The sequence below is a fragment of the Podarcis vaucheri genome (genome assembly GCF_965113315.1).
Source record: "Podarcis vaucheri genome assembly, chromosome: 3".
Lineage (NCBI taxonomy): Eukaryota > Metazoa > Chordata > Lepidosauria > Squamata > Lacertidae > Podarcis > Podarcis vaucheri.
Window position 1 is genome coordinate 91,756,602 of NC_138761.1, and position 10,240 is coordinate 91,766,841.

General features: G+C 40.4%; 1 long non-coding RNA gene across 2 annotated transcripts in view; it reads right to left on the bottom strand.

The window, feature by feature from the left end:
- The window catches only part of LOC309529951, a 158,206-nt gene extending 148,820 nt beyond the window's left edge, over positions 1-9,386 (bottom strand). For both annotated transcript variants that reach the window (XR_014218545.1, XR_014218546.1), the window contains exons 1-3: positions 9,344-9,386; positions 6,990-7,064; positions 2,233-2,305 (exon numbers count right to left, since the gene is read on the bottom strand). This is a non-coding gene — a long non-coding RNA (uncharacterized lncRNA). The remainder of the gene's footprint in view (positions 1-2,232; positions 2,306-6,989; positions 7,065-9,343) is intronic.
- Positions 9,387-10,240: the final 854 nt, after the last annotated feature.

The window sequence follows — 10,240 nt, forward strand, 5'->3', positions numbered from 1 at the left end:
TTGGAAGCCCTCACCAAATATGACTGGGAGTATACATTTTGATAACATTAGTAACAGCAACAAAAATAATATGTGGCACAAACTGTAGCCCTATCCTGGAAGAATGAAAGAAATCACTCTTCTGGACAGGAAGGTGACAAGTGTGTTTTATCAAACTTAATTGAATTCAAGTTACAATTATTAACAGCAAAACAAAAAAAAATTCACTGCTGGCAATAAAAATGCAGCATGGTTACAAGCTAGGGTAAACCTAGGGAGGATGGGAAGAAGGACCAATTGCTCTAAGAATGGAATTGCTCAAGGTAAATGTGAAATAGACAGGTTTGCGTGATTTTTTTAAAGAGAGGGAGTAATCACTGCATGCAATTTTCTCCTTGTAAATATAGGGTTTTGGGGTTTGTTTGTTTTTTTGTTATTTCAAACATTTCTACCCTGCACCTCCTATTATTTAAGAAGGTTTACAGACACCCAGAGAAGTAGAGCTGGCCCACTATATTTTGCTGCATCACATATAACAGCAGAAATACAACAGCATCCCCCAGTTGGTGCTTTCCTAGCAGTCATGATACATAGGATCCAAGATCAGGAATGTTCTTTGGTGACAAAAGCACTTTCCCCCCTCTCTGGCAGTAAAAATAAGGTAAAGGACCCCTGATTATTAGGTCCAGTCGTGACCGACTCTGGGGTCGCGGCGCTCATCTCGCTTTATTGGCTGAGGGAGCCGGCGTACAGCTCCCGGGTCATGTGGCCAGCATGACTAAGCCGCTTCTGGCAAACCAGAGCAGCACACAGAAATGCCGTTTACCTTCCCACCAGAGTGGTACCTATTTATCTAATTGCACTTTGACGTGCTTTCGAACAGCTAGGTTGGCAGGAGCAGGGACCGAGCAATGCGAGCTCACCCCATCGTGGGGATTCGAACTGCCAACCTTCTGATTGGCAAGTCCTAGGCTCTGTGGTTTAACCCACAGCGCCACCCGCGTCCCATCTGGCAGTAAAAATACAATATAATAATAAATAACAAAGAATGTGCTATCTAGTCCATGACACCAAAGATCTGCTACCTGAAGCAGCCACCTTGCTCTGCCAAATGGTAGAGCCAACCCTACTGAAAAGATGTAAAAATAACAGAAACAATCTATTGTACCAACTACAAAGGATGTTCAACTATTGATTTATAAATCACACTTGGAGTTAAATAGATACAATTGGCACTTCTACATGATGACTCATTACTGGTTCAATTTAAAGGCAATGCAGGTAGCACTTATTTCAGTAAGTCAGCAGATCATACCAGATTAGTTACAATCTGAGACCTCCAGTTATAGGGCGGTATATAAATTCAATAAATGATGATGATGATGAATGACTGAATACCTATGGCTTGTTTAAGTCTGTATGTCTAAAAGCTAGTTCTTTAGCAGCAGCTCCTGTCAAAAAATAGCTATTGACAACAAACATGCCTGGCTCCTTGTTATAAAAAAGCACATTAAGATTCAAAGAACTGTATCACTGAAGAACAACAACAATAACAAAAATTGCAAACCACAACTACTGCTATACTGCCAGCATGAAAAATAGAACTTGGAACCTGGATTTGGATGAGTAAGATTCAGCTAAGAGTTCAAATTAATTGCGATGAAGTTGGAAAAAACCACATAGCAGTTTTTAACTATTTTATTTTCTTTCCAGAAAATAAGAGTTGAAAGCTCATGTGAGACATCATGTGCATGTCTTTAGTTTGTGCCTTTCATCAGCTTGTTTTCCTTCCGGATGCCTTTGGAAATTGTGTGTTAGTTCCATCAGAATCACTTTGAATTAAACCCTCCTGTTACCCATTGCAAAACAGGCTAAAAAGCACCTGGCAATTTTCAAGAGGTTAAGTAGCTATGATCTGCAAGCTGCCCATGCCGCAGCCTGATGAGAAGATGCAATTTGACACAATGTCTAATCTGCTGTGACAGTCAAGTTTTAAGTGACGTTCAAGGAGACGGAAGGGCTGGCGCTTGAACGTATCCCAATGTGCACTGGTATTCTGTCTGTTAACTTTCTAATGAAGCATGATTGAGTAAAGTAATGAAGAGTTTACAGAGAGCCCCAGGAAACCAATTTCCAATTTTGCGACCAGCAGGCTTTAAACTTCACGGCAGCATTTGCTTATTTTGTCTAGGATACTAAATGCCATTTCTACTTTGTGAGTCAGACAGACTTTTCTAATCCCCACACACTTACTTTCTAATGAATGTCTCCTTCTCCTGATCCATTTTCTCCCCATCCATAGTTGTTATGTATAGGCCGAGTGGCTCTAATAAAAAAGAAAGAAAGGAAAAGGGGGGTGGGGAGATTACAGTGAGAAATGAAATTCTAATCACTTCAAAAATCAGAAGTATTGCAAGCCTTCTGCACAGAAAGAGATTTTAATCTTCAGCCTGCCCTTGCTGAACTCTGGTGGAAAGAATATAAGAAGGACATAGCAGGATCATTTTTATGAGAGAAAACCCTCATTGATCAAAGCAGAGCTGAACATTTATGCTTTACCTTAGTTCCATGATGCTAAAGCAAATATATAACATCCCCACACAAACTCTATTTAAATATAGCTGCTTCACATGGACTTATCGGCAAATGTTATCCTTGTATTACAAAATGCTAAAGCAGAAAACCAAGGTTAATGATAAAGAAGTTATTTTCAAATATGTTCTGAAGAATTCTGGGGTGTCTTGGTAGCTCATCAGGAGTTCCTCAATGACAAGATCAGTGGTGGTGGATAAGCATCTCTGAAAGGTGAGGTGCCCATCATTTCTCTGCAATCCCAAATGGAAAACTACACATTTCAGAATACCGTGACACACAGCCTTGCTGCAACCACTCCAGAATGCAGTTAGGGGATTGTCTGATTGAAAGCCCCAATAGTTTTGACTGACTATATATCCATGATGGTCAGAATAAAAGCACTACTTCACATAATGCATAATTAATTTATGCAACAGATGAGAAACCTGTGGCCCTCCAAGTGTTGTTGGAGTCCTGTTCCCATCAAACCCTAGACAGCATGGCGAATGGTCAGGGATGATGGGAGTTGTAGTCCCAACAACTTATGGGAGGGCCTCAGGTGACCAAAGAACTTGGCTGACCTTGGGTTCTATGTACCCCCATTCCTCTCATAGAGTTATGAACAGAGTGCTTTAAAAATCAATGCCTCTTCCCAGGAAACACTGGGAACTGTAGCTTGAGGGGAAGGGATAGGGGTCTCTCAACACCTGTCAATTCCTTTAAAAAGCTGCATTTCCCGGGATTCTTTGAGGGGGGCCATGATTGTTCAGAGCGGTATAACACTACCTTAAATGCATAGTATGGATGGGACCTAAGTGCTTAGTCAAGCTCTAAGTCCAATGGGGGTGTGCACAAGGGAAGCAAATTGGAGAGAGACAATAAAATGAATGTTTAAGATGTGCAAAGCTTTCAGTATATATGAAAGCAAGTCAGTTCATTTCCACTCAGTCTTATGCACTATACCTATTTCTTAATTAAGCCCCCACTCCCAATTTAACAGCGGGAAAGGATTTCAAGGGCAGGGGCTACACAGAGGTTCCCAAGAAAATGATGGACAGGTCTTTGCCAGGGATACTCTGTATCTCAGATTATCTTGCCTCAGGGCACAAGGTTGTTATTAGGTGGACTGAACCCCAGCCATTATTTAAAATGGCAATCTGTCAGTTGCATGCCATGGAACGGAACATACTTCATACTGGCAAAAAGAAAGAAAGAGCTTTCTTTTATCAAGTGGAGGAAAAAGATAAAAGCATTGCCTACTTGAAAAATCAGACTTGCATTTCCCTACTATAATGTTGCTATCTCACATCCCTGTGACTTGCTGAAGATGGGAGACAACTCATAAATTTGTGTGAGGGGTTTAAGGACTTGAAGAGTATAAAAGGTCATGGAAGCACCCTGTCAGAACTGAATTCTTTTATCACATCACACTTGATTTGGAGGTGGGAAGGGAAGGAAATATTATTTGCTTTAAACAAATAGCAAGGAATCCTTTAGTTGTCCTGTGAAATCCTGTGCCCATTTTAATGCTTAGTAGTCTCCCTTTGATGGTTAGGGAATACTCCACACCCCTTGATTTTGTGACATATCCCTCCTGTTTTGATGGGAAGGGGAAGGAAAAAGAAATCCAAGATTTTCAGATGGCTGGCCAAGAACCACTAACCCACCTTATAAGGGTTCTGTCGGAGAACAGTAGGATACAATGGAATAAGCCCGTGAGCTGTCCTTCCTTGGAGGAAGTGGACTGCATATGCAGTAAATAAAAGCATACTAGGATTTGCTTCTTTTAAACCCACAAATCCAGCAACACATCAAAAATGCCTCCTAACAATTATCTACTCACAAAAAAATTATCAATTCAATTCCATGCATGTCTGCTCAGAAGTAAATTCTGATGTATTCAAAGGGCCTTACTCTCAGGTAACTGTAGGAATACAACTGAAGGTCAGGACTAGGGAGAAAGCTCAATTGCACACAGTGGACATGCTTCTGAATATATGCATAGGATTGTGAAGCACCAACACCACTCAAAACATGGAATCCTATCCCAGAGAGATCCATGTGCATGTGCGCGCGCGCGCGCACACACACACACACACACACACACACCCTTCATGAGATCATGTTTAGAACTATATTCAGGAACTGCTGTGCCCATCATATTTGCAGTTACCCCACCACTTGTAGCACTGAACATCTGTATTTAAGTGGGACCACAATGCCTTGCATTCCCTGCTCTAATTATAGAGTTCAAAAACCTTTTGGACTGCAGTATGCAGAGAAGGGAGAGGCAATTTCTGACAAGAGGCTCCTGTTTTTACAACTAATTGGGCCAGCAGATTTGGGATATAGAAGATTCTGACAGCCAGCACATTTGGTAACACAAAGATGTCAAAACAAACTATAGCTAGCAAAGCCTGACAGCAACTCCCCCCCCCCCGCCTTATGTTAGGAAAGCAGAGGATGTGACCCATTATAGTATAACAGCCCTTCACAACTGTAGCCCAAATCATTATATTGTCTCTACTGCCAGCGTCGTCTTCCTGCTGAGCAAAAGGGCAACATGAAATGCTCCTTCTGAGAATCTCTAGATGTGGAAAAAACAAATGCCTGATAGCTTGTGATAATTCAAATATACATCAACAAAAGAACTGCCATGCAATAGGCAGCACATGGCCTGTGCATTGTAAGGATTCCTATGGATCAACATGCATAGTAAAATAAATGGAAATATGTGAAGTCAAATATTTGAGTATTTGAATAGGAGAATTGGCCCACAACAGCTCAGTGTTCACAGGAGAAAATATTAACCTAACCTGTAGCTTGAAAACCTAACTGTCCTTTCTTTGAAATACAGCTGGCCATACAGAATATGCTTCAAAAGCCCAGGTGGAGAACAGATCAACTCCATTGTCCAAATGTAGCTATGCCATCTTTAAATTGAATGTTGTCACACACCAAAACTGATGTGAATAGGCTAAAATCATTAGTACTCATAATATGGAAGCTATGGCCAAGGGCCACTGCATTGATCAAGCCTTCAAGAGAGCAGAGGTTGGCATGGGAAGAAGGAAAGGAGCTATGGTATGGACTCCTCCCTTGTTACCATAGAGTTCTAGAAGCCTTCTTAGAAGCTATGCTACACCAGCATGGAAATAGCCAGGACACAGTTTTGCATGGGCAGGCTACACAATGCTCAAATTATAGGCAGTGGGGGGAAAGAGATGAGAGTTGGGCACCTCTGAAAAAGACAATAAAATATTATATGGATTTCCATAAAATTTCCATGTGCTGATCTATATGCAGGTTCAGAAATAATTACTATAATTTAAATAAAAATACCAAGCATCTCACCATAGTGGAGAACTCTGGGATCAGATGACCTGTTCAATCCAGCTGTGTACTGTAGCTAGGAAATTTCAAGACCCCTGCTTTACCTTCCTACGGTTCTTTAAATGAGATGTGGACCAAAAGTGAAAGATAAACTAAAATTGGTGAGAGTCAGGAGAGTCAGGCTTGTGGGGCCTCCTCCTTTTACTTCCATATTTTTGAGCTCTATTGCCATGTACAGTGGTACGTCAGGTTACATATGCTTCAGGTTACATACCCTTCATGTTACACACTCCACTAACCCAGAAATAGTGCTTCAAGTTAAGAACTTTGCTTCAGGATAAGAACAGAAATTGGGCTCCGGCTGCGTGGCGGCCCCAGGAGACGCCATTAGCTAAAGTGGTGCTTCAGGTTAAGAACAGTTTCAGGTTAAGAATGGACCTCCGGAAGGAATTAAGTACTTAACCCGAGGTACCACTGTACACTAAAATCTGAGACCAAAAACAGGTAGATTTCCTATTACCTGATCTTCGGACTGGGAACATCTATTTATTGTCTGGATTAAGCTTCAGCTTATCCACCCCATACCAATTCCAGGCATTGTTTTAGAAACACTACAACTTCCTTGGACTGTGATAAAAAAAAAATAGCATTCCCAGATGATGTAGGTAATTGAGATCCATTTTAATACATCTTTATTAGTTCATGTTATGGAAAAGAGACAGCTGTGGTCACCAGTGGCGTAGTGGGGGGGGTGCAGGGGGGGCCGGCCGCACCAGGCGCAACATCTGGGGGTTAGGGTTAGGGGGTGCAAATCCACAGGTTAGGGGGCGCAAATTACTTGCCTTGCCCCGGGTGCTGACAACCCACGCTACGCCACTGGTGGTCACTTTGATGGACAAATTATTCCTTTTGAATAAGTCCTTTAAATGTATTTTGGCACAATAGCTGTCCATTATCCACACTGTATTTACTCAGTAAAATTAGCAGAACGAAGTGGACAGGAAAAGCGAAATGGGAAAACAAGAACTATGAAAATAATGAAATTTCAATGTACCACTAAACTATAACATGTGTAATGCCATAAACAGCCATTAAATACTTACCAGACCATTTCTTTTTATCTCCGTCATCTCTTATCTGTCAATTATTCCTAAGGATCTTTTCTTCTCTTGCTAAGCCTAAGGAAGCAAATTTAATTTGAGTGACTTCTTGCCTGTTATCTCCATCTAAAATGACTGATGGCATTTTTAGATTTAGTAGAAGTTTTATAGTATAGAAAAGAAATTAAAATGCATCAATTCTTTCTAAAATTGCATTAGTCATTTTAGTTTTCATGGGGATTGGTGCCTTGTTAGCCATCATCAAGTGTTATAATTAGAAGTTAAATAAACACATTTAACATGGGGTAAGTATTTAGCATGGGGTAAGCATGCCAACTTTGTCCCCACATGGTTGTTCCCGTCATCCTCCAAATTATAGAGACCTGGGAAACCAGGATTCTAAAATGTTCAGGGAAACTCCTTGAGTGCAGAAAGATCACCCTATCAAAGGGTAGAGCTTGTGTGCTCATCCCCCACTGCTACACCAAGTGTTTATTTACCATATTTTTTTCCGTGTATAAGATGGCCCCATGCATAAGACAACCCCTATGTTTCTGAACCCAAAATTAAGAAATCGATATTTCTTGAGTTGTTGGGGTTCTTCTTCTTATTATTTGCTTTTTTTGCAGAGGGGAGTCTTCAATTGTTGAGGTTTTTAGAGGGAAGTTATCCAAAGTTGTTGAGCTTTCTGGAAGGAGGTCACAACCAATCGTCCACCTGCCCACTGCTGCCAATCACCTGCCCACTCACCCCCTCTGCATTCACTATCCGTGTATAAGACAACCCCTATTTTTTGCCTATTTTAATAGCAAAAAAAAATATCATCTTACACATGGCAAAAATACGGTAACTTCTAGTAGTAACATCTGAAGTTTTTCAACTATCGAGCAAACACTTGAGTTCCTACTGCAACTCCTAATATGAAAGCAGTTTGTAAGCCTAAAACTTATTCCAACAGGAGTACGAGTATTTTCATATGGAACAGTGTATATCCTAATCAGAAATGGTTTTCCACTTTCAAACTCTGCTATCCACTAAAAAAGGAAAGAAATTTAAAGGCTGTGGCAGTTCAGCTGCAAATATATTTGGAATGTAATATCAGTACTGAGAAATTCCAGATGAGGTTCCAATGACCTTTGGAATAGACAACACAGTTGTCAGAATGATGGATGATAAACTGATGGATGATGGATGATAAACTGATCTAGGACCGCTGGTTGTTTTAGTCACTTTGGACTTGTATAGCAGCATTTGATACAATTGACTATAGGAGGCTGGTTAGGCAGCTGACTGTTGCTTCTGCTGTGTCAAGAACTGCCAAACTAGTCATCTCAGTCATAAAAGTGAAGTCACCTGGTAATGGTGGACAAGTTATGTATAATCTTTAAGTTAAGTTGAAACTGGCATCCATGAAGGTTCCATTCTATTATCCACATTATTTGGCATTTATACAAACATACCCTTGGGCATGTAATGGCTAAATGTAGGGATGAGTGCCATTTTATGGGCTAATTATGCACATAGTTAAGTCATTGCACAACGCCTCTTCTGTGGAAGCAATCCTGAATGAAAACAAGCCACTAACATGTCAAAGCTACCTTGTACTGAGCACAATTTATTCACTCAGTCAGAAGGAGGCTGAGGTGCTGCTAGTAAGGCAATGTAGCAAGTAATGGGGTTGTCTTCTACATCCATGAGCCCTGCATGTTGAAGAGGTCCAAGCGTAGCTAGTGAATTTCGGCGCAATCTTTGCTTCAGAAATGTACAGGCTCACAATATGAATTCATATTTGTCATAGACTGACCTTAATACTGTTCTGTCTGGGAGCGTGAGGAACAGAAAACACTGGGAGGCATTCTCTAGCTACAGCTACCTGTAGCAGCTGTCAAAAATGATAGCTGCATGAGACTCAGACAGCCTTTAGTACATGTGCTGCTTCATTTAGAAGCTATGTTGTTTTTATAATGAAAATGCTCTGCATCTGTCAATAAGAGTTCCCATTAAAGGTTAGGCCACATAGCTTCTATGTTGTCTTTTATTAGTCTGATGTTAAGTGGTCCAAGTTGCTTTCCCTGCCCCACCTAGCCAAAAGAAAAGGACAGAAATGGGGAAGGACTGGGAAAATATATCCTCAATTAAGAAATGAATAAAGAAAAACTATGGGTCTGTGCAATAATTGTTGGAGAGGTTGGGGGGATCTCCTAGCATAGTTAGCACAATGGTGATTGCTACAAAGCTCATTGAATTTTGGTCAGATTTTATAGCATCCATCCTTGAACAAATGTTCCCCATAAAAAACTTAGGTTAGAATAAATCACAGACACTTAGCTTTGCAAATACGTGAAGATTTTACTCACAAAGTTTCAGAAGTTCCAGCAAACAAGTTTCCATCTGCTGGCTGTAAAATAAAGGAAAAGGTTCCAATGGCTTAAAAAGAAAAGAACTTTGTTTCCTTAAAAAAGAATAATGCAGTCTTTACATTAGCAAAGATGCAGATAGTAAAAATACATTTTTAGAGAAATTTTCCATTCACCTGGTATTTCTTGCAGCTGGGAACTGTTGGAGATAGTATAAAGAACAATTTTTATCCAACCCTTTCTCCACATATATTATGAAATAATTATAATGGTCATCAAGTACATGGATTCTAAGAGACGTCTGTGTGGTTTTGGTATTCAGATGCTGGACAGATTACTTTATGGAGGGAGGTGTCATGATCCAGAGTCCAGTAGTGACCAAGACACTGCAGAGTCACCCACTAAGCACAGAAGTGCATAGAAATGCAGAAGTGTCAATCTGCAGCATCTCCCTGGCAAAGGCAAAACTTTTTGGCTCTCTGGCAGGATGCCAATTAGCAGCTACAACAGTCTAAACACACACACACACTCTCTCTCTCATGGTCTATATAGCAGTCTAGCTAGCATGACACTCCTTTCCAGCTCATTTCCAACTAGCAAAACACCAGGCTATACTATGCTGGGTGTTTCCTTAGAAATGTCACTTTTCCTTAAACAAAAATCCCTATTTCCACTCCTTTCTCTCACCCCGCAGTTCCACCTATCACTGGAAGACTCATGAGTTGCATTTCCCCCATAATTTTCTTTTAGTCAGGTTTCTAATGATCACAACAAACAAAAAAATGTCATATTATATAAACTAGGAATCATAGCAAATATGCAAATCCAGAATTAACATAAATTCCTACTAGACTTAAAAGGAATCATGTTGTCCTGTATTTTCAAGAAAATGACACT